We start from the raw sequence: 17,410 nt of genomic DNA on the forward strand, positions 1-17,410 counted from the left end.
GATGTTCAGCTCTGTCATGCTAGAGCTTAGGCAGAGGGCGAGGAGCAGACTGGGGTGAAAAGAGAGGCAAACATGAAGCCAAAGCTTGTATTCTCATTAAATATAACTTTAAAAATTGTGCATTCCTTTTAACTTTATCAAACAAAAAATATTTAGGTTATTCCAAGAAGTTCAGGAAATGTAGTTGTTAAGATGTTTTGAGAGAAACTCAAGAACCCTTTTAGAGAACAGCTTACGTAAAAATCAAAGCAGCGTTACAGCAGAAAATGCAAGCTCCCTTTTGTGATGTGTGCTCAAAACATTTTTCATTCAAACATCACCCGAGAGATAATCTTTCAAGACATTCCTTCTAAGGTCACAAAGAAAGGATTGAAGTTAGATTATAAAACTACAGTTGTTCAGGAGCATAGAAATGGCAGCTCTGCTCTGTTACTACAGGAGGAAAAGTGGACTTCAAATGCTTTCACTTGCCATCCTCTGGTTGTTTGTATTCTATCCTTCAGGAAGTCTTAGGCTTTCCAGGATGTGTTTAACCTGCCCTTTTGGCTGTGTCAGTGTTTGAAGTGGCATGTAGGCTTCTGCAACGGGATCAAGATGAAAGCTTTTGGGAAGAATCACACAAGGTTGATAACTAGTATCACTGAATCTTCATGCAAATAACTCCAGAATAAGTCATGTGTCCATTAGGGATGGCGATCATTAATTTTTATTGATACCATTTTCGATACTCCTTATTGATCCAAGTCCTTATTGATACCACTATGGATACTTTTCTATAGTTTGGTGGAAAAACAAAATGGAGACAAACACTCGAATGGTCTTAGCTGAGTAGAGCTTGAGTTAAAAGCTATAATTCATTCTGTAACATCTACTTTATATCCCTCAAATATAAACACGTTCTTCATATTCACAACTGTATTTATTAAGGTTTCTCATCCAAAACTAAATTTTTCCAATTTTATGTGGCATTTGAACACATCATAACATATAAAGTACAGTTGTCTAATTTACTGAGGTTACCTGAACGCATCGTATTTTCCGTGTTTCAGCTGTTAAGTTCGCTAATTACCTTCAATTCTGCCGATTTCACCAAGATCTCTACACTGGATTAATACTTTTGACAAACAGGACTTGCTCAAAATTTTGGAACACTTTTCAGCATTTATCTGAGCAGCTGAAGAAGAAAAATGTTCTGGGGGAGCTTAAGTGAGGGATATGAAAGCCAGTTACTCCCAGTGCCGGCAGATACGTATATGTTTGCATGCGTGTCGCAGGCAGCGTCTTTTTCGTCAAGCCAACAGATGAAGGTACCACACCCTGGTGTAATGTAATGCACAATATTGATGTATTTTTAGTTTATGTTCCCCTTGTAAGAACTGATGTATTTTACACCAATTGTATCTTAAAATGACGTTACGTCACAGAGCCTGTGAGACTCGATAGCAGTATCGATAAGCCAAAATGCTATTGATTTTCGGGGATATCAAAAACGCAGAACCGGGTCCTTATGCAAGATAGTACGCACGTCAAACTGAGACATACAAGTTCCTTTATCCTAGGTCATGTCCATGTGGTGGATACGTCATGGATTTTGTCTTAGTAACATCATCCACTGGGTTCTTCAGTAGTGTTTTTGGAGCCTTGGAATGGGGTCCCCACTCCTGAGCTTTTGTTTGAAACACATTTTTAGGTTCTTTTACTTATTTGGAATCAGTTGGGCTTGATAAGTATAAAATTAAAGTATTGCCTTTGAACAGGGAGTAGTTTTCACCAAAAATGATGTCTGCAAAGAGGACAACAGGTTTATTTTATTGTGAAATACTCACAAGTTTTAGATTTTTTGTTTTTAGTATGTTTTGGCCCTTTGGTAGGGGGCCATCTAGTCAGTAAGAACTTGTGTCAGTCATCCAGAGACTGACAGTGTAGTCTTTTACTGATGATCAACCTCAAGACCTTGTTCAGGACGGGTATTAGCTACATTTCCACTAAAAGTTCCAGAGAGCCTGGAAATTTTCCTTTAAATCAATGAGAGATTCTCAAAACATTTGAAAGAAAATCAGCATGAGCATTAGCAAATGTAGCTAAAGCGAAGGTAGCTATGTAAACTATGTAGATAACCTAGCTACATAGCTTAAGTAGCTAAAGTTAGCTATGTTATCTACATTGCTAAAGTTAGCTGTTATCTAAAAAGCTTATGTTGCTAATGTTAGCTTAGTAGCTCTGTTATCCATGTAGCTTATGCAGCTAACAGAGCTACATAAGCCACATTTTCAACGTTAGAATGTTTTCATTGTTTATTAATAACAAAAAAATGTCATGACACCCATTTTATGACAACAATGATATGTTAAATAACATTCAAATAATTGCATAGTTGCATTAAAAGGGTTTCCTGTGTTTAAATTATATTTACAGTCAGTTGCACCAGCTCATTGTTGGCATAGCAGTGAAGGGCAGATTGGAAATATACAAACAATTAAATCGTGCAAACTGTTCGTACAACATATTTAGATCAAACAAAAATCAAATGTATTTTTAAACAAAGCCTGGCAGTTAGGTTCATGAAATAACCACGCTGTAAGCATTACAGACTAGGAAACATTTTATAAATGAATCCAAGAAAAAGGTCAGCCTCTAGCCCTGGATTAAATTATGTAGCAACCCATTTTAGATGTAGATGTGGGAGCGATGGTTTGTTTTAGCCATGTAAACTTTAGCTAAAGTTAACATTACTACGCTAGCTATAGTTTACATTACTATGTAAGGCAATGTTACAAGCTTAAGCAATGTAAGCTTCTTAGCAAATGTAGCGAATGCTAACATAGCTACTTAAGCTTCATAGATAACGTAGCTACATAACTTACATAGCGAATGTCAGCTTTGTATCTTCACTACTCTAGATATCCATGAGCTCCATGAGCTTTAGCTTTAGCTCTCTTAGCTTTGCAGCTATGTTTTCTACGTAGCTTATGCAGCTCTGAGAGCTATGTAAGCCATGTTTGCTATGTTTGAATGTTTTCATAGAGGAGCTTTTTCCTGTAAGCAGACTCGACTTTATTAAATGTTTTGCAATCAGGTTTTGCAGGTCAGGTTTTTTTTTTTTTGTTTTTTTTTTTTTTTGTTTTTTTTTGTTTTTTTACTTTGTATGTTAACTCCTACTTTAACCCTAACCCTCAACTAACCGAGAGTTTAACCTGGTTTTATTTTGAAAGTGCATTCCCATTCTGCTATGGCAGACTAACTATTGGATTAAAATGCAGTCTGCAGTACACATATTTAAGTATGGAGAAGTAGTAGTATGTCATTGCAGATGCAGTGAATGTCTCCTCTTGAACTACAGTGGCTCTGAATGGACATTTTCATTGAGAGTCACAGTGGATGTATCTTATTAGCCATCTGCAGAATGTTTCAATGGTACAGCACTGATTCTGTGATGCTTTCTCAGTTTGAAATTTTATGATCTTATTTTGACAAACTTTGTGAACTTTCCATCAAACAGCCTACACACAAATCCTTACTTTTGTCAATTTCAAGAAGAGGGAACCAAATGTGAGAAGAAAATTACCAAAGATGACTGTTGCCTTGAATTCCTGTTACATTCAAGCGCCTCTGCATTACAGACACATTTCCTCTGATTTTGCCGGCAGGTAACCCACTTAAAGTTTGCCTCTTTAAACATGACTTCATACTGTTTATGGAGGACGAGTTTTATACCGCAGCATATTTTCACACAGAAAACAAACCTGAAACAGCAGGAGCAGATTTCTCATCACTTTGATAAAAAACTTGAGAATATTGTCTCCGGATGACTCAATTTGTAACCTGCTCTGAATTTTCTGTGCTCTTGTTAAATGGTTTGCAGACTTTCTTTGTGATAGTTCTGGGGAAAGGGGAAGAAGCTGTGAGAAAATAATCATAAAGTTAAGTGAACAAACTTTTTGCTGTATTTGCAGTTTAGGAATCAAATTGACATGTGGACAGTAATGAAAACATGAAAACGTACTACTGCGTGTTTTAAAAGCAAGATCTTATTGTAGTTTGTAGCAGTTTGCCTTGCTCAAGGGCGCATTTGCATTCATGGTGGCGATATAATTCTAATCACTACAGAGGAAACAAGTTTACAGAAGGATTAGTGCCTCCTGGTGAGTTTGAGGATTAAGCCGACAGCTCTGTCAGTCAGCTACTTCACTCCGAACCAGAGGGAAATCATTTACCAAGACTCTATTTGAGAAATTGATGACCTTACATAACCCAAAGTCCACATTTTCAGAGAACAAGAAGCTGTTTTCATGTTATTATGTACTCTTAATGGGAGCAAATACCCTTGAACACTATTCAGATGAAAAGAAAGAACAAAAAGCATTATATATATCCATTCATCCAAGCTTATTAGTCTCACTACAGTGCTATGGAGACATTTTAATGCACCTTAATTATTAAAACAGGTAGTAATTTGAATCAATTTGGTGTCAGCTCTCTGCATTGAACTCTGGGAAATGTGTTGTGACAGATAGCTCACATCTCCTGTTGACTGATAGCGCAGCAGAGCTATATTTGTAACATCAATAATACAGCTAGGAGCCAGTCCTCAAAGGCTTATTGGACTCATTAACTCTAATATCAGGTGTAATGGAAAATCTTGTACCAAGGTTGTTCTCTCATTTGTATTTTTCATACCTGCTGGAATAGATTTGGGTGACTGAAAGGAAAGTTATAAAAATCATTTCCTTGTTTTAAATTCATTTGGATGTTTTGAGGTGTTTTTTGGAGCATTCAACATAATTATAAGTCAGACAAGTGTGATTAAATGATACAAAGCAGACTGAAGATACTGAAATGAGGGAGCATGACAGCAGGAAATGGCAATACTTTAAAAAAGGACACAATCAAGGTTGTGGATTAAATAAAAATGAAGTTTTTAGTAACCATTGAAGATGGTACGATTCTGAAACCAACAAGGATAAAAAAGAATAAAATGATCCCTTATTAAAAGGAGTGGTTATAAATACTTAAATTTTTGTATTCATGTGTACATTTTCCCTAACCTGACATGCCAGATGGATCTGGTAAACCTTTCATAGACGGCGTTTAGGAAAGGGCAGAGCCTTTGGAAAAAAAAAAAAAAATCTGAGGGTGATTGGATAAACATTCTGTTTGTCACATCTTTACGGACCAATCAGAGCAACAAAACACGTAACGTCGTAGCCCCAAAACCAACCTACACCCCTATTGACGAGTAAGTGTTGACTCATGTTTATTTACTGGCTAATCCATCTTACAAAGGTCCCATCTGAACTGTTTAGGCCTGGTTCTAAATTGACAGGACCAATCAGCGTCGAGGGGCAGTACTTTTGGAGTCGTGATGTAAGCAAGCAGCAACAAGAGGCCAGTGCAATTATGACGGAAGACATTAGCGTGGATGTTGTCAGCAAGTCAGGTTACCAGTCAGGTTAGTGCTTATGTGGATGTTTCCTGAAATGATCCTATGTTTATGGAAAATGTTGATGATGCAAAAAGTGTTTTTGGCAACATCACTGGATACTCAAAATAGTACCTGGTGGGACGCCACTTTTAGTTTAATAGAGAAATTACCATGACATTAATGACCTTAAAACTGGTAAAGCATTGATTTGAGGGTACACTTCTATCCCAGAAGTAATCAATATGTCCAACATACATTGAATGGACAAAAATATTTGGTTACCCAACCATTACACCAATGACATTATACTCAATTACATTTACTTTAATATGGAATTGGCCTACGTCTTGCAATCACAACAGCTTTCACTCTTACTGGCAGGCTTTCCACAAGATTTTGGAGTGTTTTCATGGAAATTTGTGCCCATTCATTCTGTAGAGCATTTATGAGGTCAGGCACTGCTGTTTGATGAGAAGGCCTGGCTTGCAATCTCCATTCCAGGTCAGGTTCTTGCACATCAAATTTATCAAACCATGTCTTTATAGTCCCTTCTCTGTGCACTGGGGCACAGTCATGTCGGAATATAAAAGGGCCTTCCCCAGACTGTTGCCACAAAGTTGGAAGCATAGCAATAATCCAAAATGTCTTGGTATGTGAAAGCATTAAGAGTGCACTTCACTGAAGATGAGGGGAAGTCAAAATGATGAAAATCAGTCCCTCTACCTCGCTCTTCCTTCCTCTTGGCACTGGACTTTGTGATATGAGATTTCTATGCAACCCCTTCCATGAAGCTCCCACCACAGTTTTTTCTGCTTACCTTAATGCTAGTGGAAGATTGGGACAGCTATGGAATCAGCAGAGTGTTGGCAACTTTTACGTACCATTGTCATTGATCCCGATCCGAGATTTTACATGGTCTCCCACTTGGCGGCTGAGTTGCTGTTGTTCCCAAATGCTTCCACTTTCCAATAATATAACTTAGAGTTGATCGTGGAATATCTAACAGGGATGAAATTCTACTAACCATCTTATTTGCAAATGTGGCATCCATCACAGTACCACGCTTGAAGGCTCTGAGCTCTTCAGAACGACCATAGAGTATCACAAATGTTTGCAAATGGACACTACATGAATAGGTGGTTGATTTTATACACCTGTGGGAACAAGTCTCATTGAAACACCTGAATTCAGTTATTAACAGCTGTGACCAAACACCTTTGTCCATATACTGTATTTAGTATTTGTAGTACAGCTAGAAAATGGTCTTTGAAAACCTTTTGGACTCATTAACTCCCATATGGAAAATGTGCTGTGTTTGAAGTCCAATTTGTGTTCATATACCTGCTGGAATATATCTGGGTGAAAACCACTGAAGATTCTAAGGTGTAAGTTTATTTTAAAGGGTGCAACCACTTTTCTGTGATTTCATATATATTTCACTTATTATATTGGAACAATCATGTCTTTTTCTGTAAAATTGAGCTTGAAATGGCATCAAGCTTTCAGTTTGATCCAATACACTGTTACAGTCTGCTCCTGAACCAACTCCTCTCTTCTATAAGGGCTGCAGAACAAACCTTTAATAGCTTTTCTAAGTGCTTCCACTCCGACATTAACCACTGTACAGTTTGTCCTAGAGTACAGTGTGTGGATGTGTTGTTGAAACTCTCTCAGACTGGGTACTTTGATTGAGTTTGTCCACTCCTTTGGCAGTTGTCAGTGCTTTGGCCCTGCACCCTGACCTGAGCTGACAGACCTGAAACACAAAAACAGCAGGAGCAGGAGGTCAGAAGGTTGATGTTGTTTGCTGTTGTGACGGCAGAGTCGACTAAAAGACGAGGTGATGATGGATTCTTGATTGAGAGTTGCCGAAGTTGTTTTAATGCCTGGAACAACCCCAGATACTAAAACTGGCAGGACTTAATAATGCAGTACACAACTCTGAAACTTAACAGGAAATGAACAGAAGCATGATGAATTTCAGAAAACAGCTCCCAAATAACTCAAAAATAGAAGACTTCTTAAAAGATTTTATTGATTTATGTGATCATGATTTATTCTTATATCTTCCAGTCTTTTATTGTTTCCAGATGTCTCAGCTCCACTCAGTAAGGAATTGAAAGATATGTGGAGGAGACATGAGGACAGACATTAAGACACCAAATATATGCTATAGGGCCATGTTATTGAGATCTGCCTTCATTTGTCAGCTAGTCACCTGGAGCTACTACCTGGCTGTGATATGCTTCCATGAGGAATTCGATTGCTAGACAGGAAAAGTGCGGTCATGGGTCTGTTAGAGGGACGGTGGTATTTTCTGTGGTAGTGTAATTTGTAGAAATGTTACAGTAAAGGGCTGACCATAAGGTCCAACAAACAACAAACCCTGACTCCAACATTAATCAGATCATCCTTTAGTCATATAGACATTTGTGTCTGTTTTATGTCTTTGTCTACATCTAAAAGAATAAACATGAGGTCTTTGACCTTTGACCTCCAAAATCAAACAAGTTAAACCTTGGATTACAGTGCATAGTAGTGCAAAACTTGACAAAGATCTCTCGAAGCATTCCTGAGATATCATGCTCATAAGGAAGGTTATGAACATTAGGCCCAATGATCTTGACTTTGGACCTATGCTCTCCAATATCTGATCTGTTGATCCTTATGCAGGGTGAACATTTCTGTTGAGTTTGAAGAAAATCCCTGAAAGCATCCATGATATATCAAGTTCACAAGCAAGAGACAAACATGAGGCCTCATGGCCTTGACCAATGAGCTGTAAATAGGGATGAAGATCAAAACTGTATTATTGTTCTGTATTTTTCAGAAAAACAGAAAATCAGCACATCAGAATTGTACAATAAATCAAACTAAAATGCGGTACTTCAAGAAAGAAAAGACTACCTTCCTGAGTAGCATGCAGTTGTATCACTGGTTTTTGTTGCTACATTATAACTTCCTTCTTCTAATCTGCAAAGCTGATGGTTTCACCCAGATCCATGTCTGTCATCAGGCAACTCCATCTTGCAACGCTCCATTCTGCACCATTAATTCCGGACCAGGAGACAGGTCCGGCCAATCAGCATCATTTGAGGAAAACGAGGCTATAAATATGGGCGGTTGTGAGGTTGCAATAACCTCACATGTAGCAATAGTTTAGCAGCAGTGCTATTACAACTGGACCACATTCCGTTATGAGTTTAAGAGCTACAACAGCACTGAAAGCTTTTCATGATAAAAATGTGTTTTTGCTCTTCAGCTGAGCTGCTTCAACATGAGTTTGCATGAGTAAAACACGGAAGGGGGATTGTTACAGTTTAAATCAGATTGGCTGCTGGTGGAGCGATTAGCCCTAAATGCACTTATTACTGCCATGTGATTGGCTGATTAGATATGAGTGTATAATTCTGCTTATTAAAAAGCACCTTCCTAAGGCTACATTCACACTGCAGTTAAAAGTGACCTGAATCTGATTTTTTACTCACATATGACTCATATCTGTTTTTTTCTGACAGTATGAACAGCCCAAGTCACATGACCTGACATTTGTAAATCAGATTCAGGCTACTTTCATGTGTGGTTCTAAATCAGATACATATCGGATCTTTTGAAAGTCAACTGCAGTGTGAACAGGCAAACAAAAAAAATGTATCTGAGAAAAGATCAGAATTGAGCATCAAGGCCTGCTGTGTGAACTTAGCCTAAGAGGACTGTTTTGCTTTAATTGTCCACTTTTGGAGTTTTGTTGCTTCTCTAAAACAACACCACAATAGTGTATTTCTACAGCACTGATTCTCAAGTGGTGTGCCTTGAGGCAAGTCTAAGTGTGTCTTGGGAATTTGTCTAATTTTGCAACAACTAAAGATGCTATAACGAGTGTCCTTACTGCATGCAAGCATCAGACAGCATTGCATGCTCACTGTCTATCTGTAGCCTGTTAAATATGCAATTCTCTACCCTGTAAATTGATTGTTTTCCACATGTAAAAATGGGACATCTCATGCTTTTACATAGGCCAGGCAAACACTGTGCGATTTTTGTCCGATTCAGCCGCGAATTTTGAGTCGCACAACTCACTTTGAATTTGGGCCTACTTTCAAGCAGATCAAGCGTTGTATGTCGTGTTGCACACAGGGGGGTACGACACCCAACCACTGCCCAACTGTGACCCAACAAGCAGCTCCTGACTGTTCGGATGGATTTCTGACATGTTTGATATTTTGGTCGTACAACTTCAGACACTCCAACAGTCAGAGCAGAAATGCGAGCAGAATAAACAACTTTGGGGTTTTCATCCTTTGTAAACTGTCAGAAAATATTCTAAATTACCATGAATACAGCTGGAATGACTTTCTGATGCCCTAATAGCCATGCTATGATAAAGTAAACAAACAAGCAGGAAATATTCCTACCCGCGGACCTGCAGCTGAAATGGATGGTGATGCTGTTTGTGTCTGTGGGATACAAAGAGATAGCTGAAGAGAGAGACAGAGGATATAACACTTCACCTTCAGTGTGTGAGACTTATTATAAAGGAAACTCTGCAGATTTCTGCCACAGTCTGTCTCGACTTCACTTGTACAGTGTAAGCACTCAGGTTGGGCACGACCATTGGACTGTATAAATCATGTGTGATGGTTGTGCATTGTAAGCAATTCAGACACACAGTATGAGTTGAGATTCTACCACGACTGTCATATGGTCGTCTTGAAATTGCACAGTGTATGCCCGGCTTTAGAAAGTGGAGAATCAGAGGTGTGGTACCTTGTATTGACTAGCCTCCAATGGCTGTGAGCCACATAGTTTTGTCTCCCTGTTAGCACAAGTCAGACCATAAAATTTCATAAATGGATAAGGAAAATATCCATGCATCAAAATCTCCACTTTGTAACACAAGCTAGCAAGTTTGGGGAGTGAGAAAAGTGGAAGAAAATAAGAATATCTTCTAGCAGGACACTCCTGGTGCCTTGTCATCCTCTGTGCTGCCTCTTTCTTTGTTACTTGTCCATGTTAATGTGAGTGCCAGAGAGGAAAATAGGAACAGGCTGACTGGGGATAAACTTTGCACCATTGTGCTACATTGCACTCCGTCGTTCTCAGGCCTTCAGGATACTACAAAAGGAAACTCTGTAGCCATCTGATTTTGCAGCTGGTGCCTGCTCACATTGCATGCAGTTGAGACATGTTGCAACACGAGTAAGAGACGCTATTTGTAAGGACATGAATGTGGTGTGCCTTGAGACTTCTGCTTGGTTTTGGTGTGCCTTGGGCAAAAATGTTTGAAAACCACTCGTCTACAGTATTCAATTGAGAATAATTGAGGCTGTGTGCTTTAAATTTCATGAATCTTTTATTCATTACATGCACAAAAAATATGATTTTCCATTTTTTTGAATCACTTCTCTACATCTCTATTATTGCATAGAATTTATTGGTATAGAAATTCCATGTTTGTAAATATAATCAATCTTCAAATGCTGATGAAATTTTTACAGCATTGTTGTCTTGGGCAGCATTTCTCTGACAGATGAGATTAATTCCTCTCATTTACTCTCATTTGACTAGAGGCGCTCATATTCCACCAGATCTGTGTGTTAATTATGCTGTTTAGTTGAACACAGCTGCAATGTGCTACTCCTGTATTTGTCGACGAAGGCATTTTCCTGCTATTGACTCCTAATAACGCCGGGGATCTCGATGATAATGAGTAAAAATTGACTTTGGCACATATTGATTTCAGAGGCTTCATTTCACAATTGCAGTGTCTTGAAAAAGCTGTGAGGCCGAAGAACAGATAGAGAAGCCATTTAAAGCCCTGATAACACTTTTCTTACAATCAATACTATTCCATTTAGAAAACAAGAGGTAGGTGGCGCATTTTATTTCATCATGAAAATACTATCTTCAGTTGTCAGTCAACACGACAAATCATGTAGTTAACATCCTTAAAAAAACTTTCTGCCATGTCTGCGTAGAAAAAGTGTTTCTAAAGGCTCAAAGGATGGTAGGAAAACATACAAAGCTTGCCATTGTGCCTGTTTTTACTTATGGAATATTATTATAAAAGCACCAAAACCAATGCAGTTAAACCACCTGACAGCAGAATCCTTGCCCTGTGTTAAAGGCTCATTTCAACCAAAACTATCAGGAACTTTGAGCTCTGGAGATTTCTCTTCAAGGAGCTAAATGCTTCCAATGGTCTGTTTCCACTGTGGCCTAAAGTCCTGGGAGGATTGTGCAAATCAAGCCTAAGAAACATGAAATAGCAATCAAAGTAACTGCACTACACCACCAGTCCAGTAGGTGGTGATAAGAAGAAGACGCCATGCACCGCGACAACAACACGCTGGCATTATCATTCATGCCACACTACAGTTAGCATGTTAGCATGGAGAAGATTCAACTTGTATTGCTTTTGATGCATTGCTGCATTGAATTGGATTGATTTGATTAAATGGGAAAGAACAGATTCAAAATGCCTGAAATGCTGAGTAAGCTCTGCTGATGACCGTACTTTTTTAATGGCCCTTCTGGCAGAAAGTTCATTTAAGACCCCGTCTTTGTCGCTAAAACTCTCAAAATAAAATTGGAAAAAACTTCCATATAGGGATGGGGTAAGAGTTAGGATGCCAAAAGTTAAAAAGTTTAAAACCTGACCTGCTAAACTGGATTAAAAAACATTTAATGTAGCTGAGTTCACAGTTTGGTTACAGGACAAAAGCTTGTTCTCCATTAAAACATTCTAACACAGCAAACATAGCCCATGAAGCTCCTTAGCTGTGTAAGCGATGTAGAGAATGTAGCTATGTAGAAAACATAGCTCAAGTTAATCTCACAAAGAGGCTACGTAAATTATGTAGCTGTGTTATCTGCATAGCTACGTTGGCTGTAGCTAGCTAAGGCTCAGTTTCCTGAAGCTAACTTGGCTGATGTAGTTATGTTAATTACATAGCTGGTCCATTAGCTGTGTAAGCTGTGTAGGGAATGTGGCTATGTAGAAAATATAGCTCAAGTTAATCTCACGAAGAGGCTATGTAAATTATGTAGCTATGTTATCTGCATATCTACATTTGTAGTAGCTAGGTTTACTAAAGCTCACTTTGCTGAAGCTATCTTGGCTGATGTAGTTATGTTAATTATGTAGCTGGTCCATTAGCTGTGTAAGCTGAGTAGGGAATGTAGCTATGTAGAAAACCTAGCTCAAGTTAATCTCACAAAGAGGCTATGTGAATTATGTAGCAGTGTTATTTGCATAGCTACACTGGCTGTAGCTAGGTTTGCTTAAGCTCACTTTGCTGAAGCTAACTTGGCTTATGTTGTTACGTTAATTACATAGCTGGTCCATTAGCTGTGTAAGCTATGTAGAGCATGTAGCTATGTAGAAAACATAGCTCAAGCTAATCTCACAAAGAGACCATGTAAATTATGTAGCTATGTTATCTGCATAGCTACATTAGCCGTAGCTAGGTTTGCTAAAGCTGACTTTGGACTTTGCTGAAGCTAACTTGGCTGATGTAGTTATGTTAATTATGTAGATGGTGAAGCTAAAGTGAGCCAGTATTCGAGAAGCTACTTCTAAAACAGGTCTGTACATAATATAAGCTGAGATTAGACGGCTGATCTTTATCTAATTTCTTTATGAAATGTTTCCTAATCTGCAATGTTTGCAATGTGGTTATTTCATGAATGTGACAGCCAAACAAATTGCGGCCTCTCCAATCAAACAAAGATGGCGTCTTATATGAACGGTCTGCGAGAGGGGGTGTCAGAGATGTACGATCTGCAGCCAGGCTGTGTTGAAAATGCTCAACTTAAAGTAAGGAGGCAGATTTTAAAATACACTTCAGTAATGAACTAGGAGCTTGTAGAAACCATTTGTGCTATCAGGTACAAAGAAGACAGATGGATAGAGAGTAAATATGCATATGACCCATCAGAAATGTCCAACTTTGCCCACAAAGTCCCTGGACCTTTGGAAGGTACTGTATGTATGTATGGACCCTCTTGCAATTAAAACTGAGTTCCTGAAAAGGTTCCTAGTTCCTGGGAGAGTTCCTGCTGTGGAAAGGCCCCTTTATAAAGCTGTTAATGTTAACGCTGTGATTTTTTTTAAAAAGCAGTCTAAAGTCTTCTTTTCATTTCTAATGATCCATTCACCCTACCATAAATGAAATGAGCAACACTACAAGGGATGAGTCTCATTAAAGATGTAGAAATGTCTTCAGGCCAAACTATTTTTCTCCTGTACAGAGAGACAACCCACTGTGACATTATTGGTTACACAAGAGTCCATGAACACTTGCCTCTCAGTGTCTGAATGTTAAAACAATTTACTGTGAGAATTAAATGTCTCACTTCCTCCTTTTGTGTAAATGGCACCATCTGAGGGATTATCCATTTTGTTTTCTAATGAAAGCTTTGGGAGTTACTATGAAAATATCAGAATTAGGTTAAATAAAACTTCACAGATTCACAATCATGATATTTTCCCCTTCTATTTGAAACAAGACTAAGGTTTATTTTGGTGTGTCAGTATGCAGATACTATTAGCCTGCTAAAACTATCAGCACTATAGACTATGAAAAGAACAGCAAGATAGGTCTTGAGAAGTGAAACTGAAAAAAGACTCCCCCTGCTGGCTGCAGTAAAGCTCCCATTGGCCATATTAACAGATGGCAAATGAGACATCATATTTACCTCTCATCATGTTGATTTATGCCAAGTGTTCACTCATATTTAGTTGCTTCAAGTCAGTATTTAGTAGATGCACCTTTGGCTGCAATCACAGCACTGAGCCTGTGTAGATAGGTTAGGATAGCACATCTTGACACTGCAATTTTACTCCACTCTTCTCTGAAAAACTGCTAAAGCTCTGTCAGGTTGCCCTGGGATTGGGCGAGAACGGTCCTTTCAAGTCCAGCCACAAATTCTCTACTGGATTGAGGTCTGGGCTTTGACAGCCACTCCAGATCATTCACCTTGTTGTCTCTAAACCATTTCTGTGCAGCTTCCATTGTATGCTTCAGGTCATTGCATTGCTGGAAAATAAGGGCTCATTCATGCCATAGCTGTTTGGTTCGCTTTAAACAAACTCTGGTCCATTTTCCTGTATAGTCTAGTTCGTTCAGAGTGGTGTCAAAGCTCACACGAACTCTGGTGCAGACCAAACAAGCAGATTCTGGTCTGCTTGAAAACAAGGGGTCTGGGTTGGTGCGGTTTGTTTGAGGTATGAAAGCAAAGCGGACCAACTTGTGAAACAAAGGCAGGAAGTGGCATAAAGCGTAATGATATATGGATGTACATGTAATTTAATGCATTCATATTCATGTCGATACCTTGTTTGGCGTCTGTGTAGCCTTAGCAACACATCTTAGTCGGAGCTGATTTATTCGCCTCATGTAAAGAACGAAATGCTGGACAGCTCACCACCTCTCTGGCTGCTTGTATTGCCCCAATTCAAAAGTGGAAACCCCAAGACAGCTTAAATTCTGTGTTTTTTACTGTTTATGTGGAAAAGGAGGTGAATTTCCAGTTTCATCTTCTTCTACGCCTTCTTATCTTCTTGGTCGCCATTTGTTTGTGATGACAGCGCCCCTAACAGCTGTTCAGACGGTTTGGTCTGCTTGACCAAGAGCAGTGTGAATGCGAACCAAACCACAGGAGAGTGCAACAATGTTGCAATTTCTGTTCCAAAACGGACCGAGTCCCCCTGTCTATCAGGTGTGAAATTGACCAAAACTTCTCCCAAGCTGTAGTTTTCGAGCAGACAGAATAAGATTGTCCCCCAGTTTTCCTATATGTTGCTGCATTTATTTTACCCCTTTACTTCTCCAGGTTCTGGCTGCTGAGAAGCATCCCCACAGCATGATGCTGCCACCACAGTGCTTCACAGTGGGGGATGCTGTGTTTGTGGTGATGTGCAGTGCCTGGTGCCCATCTATTGAAACCTAATCAGTTAAGTCCCTAAAGTAAGAATCACGTGGGGAAAATGTTCTGAAAAAGTGCATTACTCATCTCTGAGATGCTGTTGATTAAAAATCAAAAATTTCCTTTCATTCATGCTGATAAATCATGAATTGTATTCAAGCTTTAAAATGACATTTTCTTGTAACAGTTTCCTAAAACTGAAAGCCCCCCCCCCAATAAGGAGAGCAGTCTTGCACCTGTTAGCTGTAAAGGACTGGCAGGATGATCCGTGAGCTTACTTGGAGCTATGGTCCGCTAAAGCCAGGCACTTCTTTGTCTGATGGAGTCAGTGGAGCAGAGAGCGACCCGGCTGTCAGTCTGACTCTGCACATCAAAGCCTGTGTGAGTAATTGCTTAATGTGGCAGAACTGCACTACTGACAAACACGCTGTCTCCCAGACAAGATCAGTGTTCTCATCCTCCACCGGCATCACTTAATAATGAACAAATCAGAGAAATATCCACCTTTCACTCCACCGCTTTGGAGATGTTGTCCCTTTGTGAATAATGCTGATTATTTCACTCTGGTACTGATCATATAGGAACACATTTATTCTTCTCAGAGCTCACTGAAATAAACCTGATGACTGTTTTATTAAAAAATACATTTCCCCCTGATTTACTCCTGATTCCTTATTTTCTCATGCTGCAGTTATTGGATTGTCTTAAAGTGATAGCTTGATATTTTTGAAGAAGGGTTATGTGAGATACTGTATTTGTCAGAGGTGATGCTGGACAGCGTGACACCTTAAAGATGACTTGGCCTTGATTTGTTATTTGTTTATTTGTTGCCAGGCAACCAGGGCAGTTGGCAGCAAGAAAGATGCACTCTTGAGTTAAATCTTGGAATTTTAGGGTTATTTCACAATTAAGTTGACAACATACACTATATTGCCAAAAGTATTCACTCACCCATCCAAATAATTGAAATCAGGTGTTCCAATCACTTCCATGGCTACAGGTGTATAAAATCAAGCACCTAGGCATGCAGACTGTTTCTACAAACATTTGTGAAAGAATGGGTCGCTCTCAGGAGCTCAGTGAAGTCCAGCGTGGTACTGTGATAGGATGCCACCAGTGCAACAAGTCCAGTGGTGAAATTTCCTCGCTCCTAAATATTCCACAGTCAACTGTCAGTGGTATTATAACAAAGTGGAAGCGATTGGGAATGACAGCAACTCAGCCATGAAGTGGTAGGCCATGTAAAATGACAGTGGGGTCAGCGGATGCTGAGGCACATAGTGCGCAGAGGTCGCCAACTTTCTGCAGAGTCAATCGCTACAGACCTCCAAATTTCATGTGGCCTTCAGATTAGCTCAAGATCAGTGCGTAGAGAGCTTCATGGAATGGGTTTCTCTGGCCGAGCAGCTGCATCCAAGCCATACATCACCAAGTGCTAGAGCAGCGGATACGTGCTCTCTGGAGTGACAAATCGCGCTTTGCCATCTGGCAATCTGATGGGCGAGTCTGGGTTTGGTGGTTGCCAGGGGAACAAAGCAAGGTCCATAAAGACATGGATGAGAGAGTGTGGTGTGGATGAACTTGACTGGCCTACATAGAGTCCTGACCTCAACCTGACAGAACACCTTTGGGATGAATTAGAGCGGAGACTGAAAGCCAGGCCTTCTCATCCAACATCAGTGTGTGACCTCACAAATGTACTTCTGGAAGAATGGTCAAAAATTCCTATAAACACACTCTTAAACCTTGTGGAAAGCCTTCCCAGAAGAATTGAAGCTGTTACAGCTGCAAAGGGTGGACCGACGTCATATTAAACCCTATGGATTAAGAATGGGATGTCACTTAAGTTCATATGTGAGTCAAGGAAGGTGAGCAAATACTTTTGGCAATATAGTGTATGTTGAAACCTATGACAGCAAAGAAGATGCATTGTCCAGCTATGGGTTCAAACATTGAAACATAGCCTTGTTTGAACATAAGTTCTTATTTACGACAGGGTTGACATTTTCCTAACATTTAAGGTGTTGCACTAGCTGAGGTAGTTTCAACGTAGGCTTA

The 17,410-nt window shown here is 39.4% G+C and overlaps 1 protein-coding gene and 1 long non-coding RNA gene across 3 annotated transcripts in view; both read left to right on the top strand.

Moving 5' to 3' along the window:
* hs6st3b (heparan sulfate 6-O-sulfotransferase 3b) overlaps positions 1-17,410 on the top strand; it is a 115,866-nt gene that overhangs the window by 48,515 nt on the left and 49,941 nt on the right. The window lies entirely within an intron of this gene.
* LOC121522762 lies at positions 1,046-15,997 on the top strand. 2 transcript variants are annotated; one of them, XR_005992998.1, is made up of 3 exons: positions 1,046-1,307; positions 15,260-15,393; positions 15,540-15,997. It is a non-coding gene; the product is annotated as an uncharacterized LOC121522762 (long non-coding RNA). The 2 variants fall into 2 exon arrangements; XR_005992999.1 differs by having other exon boundaries at positions 15,260-15,379.

Source organism: Cheilinus undulatus, linkage group 15 (assembly GCF_018320785.1).
Source record: "Cheilinus undulatus linkage group 15, ASM1832078v1, whole genome shotgun sequence".
Classification (NCBI taxonomy): domain Eukaryota; kingdom Metazoa; phylum Chordata; class Actinopteri; order Labriformes; family Labridae; genus Cheilinus; species Cheilinus undulatus.